Source organism: Adiantum capillus-veneris, chromosome 3 (assembly GCF_014529385.1).
Source record: "Adiantum capillus-veneris isolate H3 chromosome 3, ASM1452938v2, whole genome shotgun sequence".
NCBI lineage: Eukaryota > Viridiplantae > Streptophyta > Polypodiopsida > Polypodiales > Pteridaceae > Adiantum > Adiantum capillus-veneris.
Window position 1 is genome coordinate 78,340,125 of NC_140933.1, and position 1,862 is coordinate 78,341,986.

Consider the following 1,862-nt stretch of genomic DNA (forward strand, 5'->3'; position numbering starts at 1 on the left):
GGTGTGCTCGTCGGGTCCAGTATCCCACAACTCTAGGTCGTCTCCTAGCTCTAACCACCTCTTCCTATTGTAGAGTGACCCCTCTGTAGAGTGACCCCTCTATGTGTGGTAGTAATAGGGGGTGCTGGAGTCGCTCGATGAAAAAAAAATGTAAGCTGGGACTGTCTATCTCCACTAGGTGACTGTAGCATCAAATCTCTATGTCTCTGCATCTCTAGAAGAAAACATCCAAGCTGTCTCTGGTCTCTGGACTCCATGAGCTCTCTGAGTGTAGGTTGTTCTGAAAACAAGGTAGTGTAGTGGCTCTATTCTGAGAGAGACAGAGAGAGATACAGAGACACAGAGAGAGAGATCTAGTTTAAATATTTCAAACTGAGAGGTCCCAAACTCAACCTACCTCACAAGAATTGGCTTCTCCCCATCGACACTACGCGTCTTGGACGTTTATGGGTGCGCGTAAGTCGCTGAAAATCATTGTTTTTTGTGTTTTTCAGCGCTCTGCACTTGCTTTTTTTTGGCGGACAGCAGCGGATTTACTGGGTTTTTTGGATGACATAGACATTTCGGAGGCTTATACACTTCTCAGAAGTGTTTTGGAGGCATCTCGGGTTGTTTTCTCGAGCTGTTTTGAGGAGGAGTCCACTTGCGGTTGCGTTTCTGTGCCTATTCGATCTTGGAGTCTTGCATCTCTCGTACGTGGCGTACCTTGCCCTTTGAGGAGGACACTAATCGTAGTTGCAAATTATACCTTACGGCTTCTCCATGTTCCCGGAGAGTGCCAAGTTGGACAGTGCTAACTGGTCCATATGGAAGACAAAGGTGCGTACTATATGTATGTACAGCGAAGTTTGGGATTGGCTCGAGGATGTGGCACATGCGGTTATGCCTCACCCAACGGAGGAGGACTTTACACATGGAACGGCAGACGAGTGGCAAAAGATAGACCGCAAGGTGTTTAATTTCCTTTTGCTTAACCTTTCTGATTCTATCCTTCAGGAAGTTAAAACGGAGTCACATGCCCATGGTCTTTGGAAGAGACTCTCAGATCTCTTCATAGACAAGTCTATTGGCCGTATTATGCGATTGGAGAAGGAGCTCTACCAGTTGCAGTATAGCCAATTCAACTCTCTCTCAGGGTTGACCCGCACGATGTGAGAGCTATGGGATGATTTGGTTGTGGTCTGAGGCGAGATGACCTCTACTCGGATGGCGCAACAACTCCTATTCAAACTTCCAGATAGGTTCGACTCTTTCTACCAGAGTCTCATTCAGTCAAGGTGTACCACGCAACCCACTTGGGAGGAGGCTCTTCCCAAGCTCATGCAGATTGAGAGCCGAGTAGAGTTTTGTGCCGGAGGTGAAGGTGAGTGTTGGAGTCTCTTTGATTGCCTCACAGGACCTTGCCTTGACCTCTTCACAATCCGGTGCTTGGATTGTGGATAGCGGTGGTACCACTCACATGACTCCCATGCGGGAGTGGTTCAGTTCTCTTACCTCTTCATCAAATCAGTACATTACCTTGGGTGATTCTCACTCGATTCCAGTGGCTGGGACTGGGAAGATTCCTATCTTCCTCTCTTCAGTAGACCCCAAGTATAGTGCGGTTGATGCACATTTCGTCCCTGACTTAGCCTTCAACCTTCTGTCGGTTTCCTCCTTGGACACCTTGGGAGCTTTTCTCACTTTTGGGGATGGTAAGGTGATTATTACAGATGGTGCTACAGGTCCAATTCTTGCTAGACGGGAGCGTGATGGCTGGTTATTCAAGCTCAAGGCTCTACTCTCACAGGGTGTGGTTTCATCTACACTTTGGCATGCTAGGTTTGGCCACCTTAGCTATGCGATGTTATAGCGCGTGGCTA

The 1,862-nt window shown here is 47.9% G+C and overlaps 1 pseudogene; it reads left to right on the forward strand.

Moving 5' to 3' along the window:
* Positions 1–446: 446 nt before the first annotated feature.
* Positions 447–974, forward strand: LOC147461157 (uncharacterized; annotated as a pseudogene).
* The last annotated feature ends 888 nt before the right edge of the window (positions 975–1,862 follow it).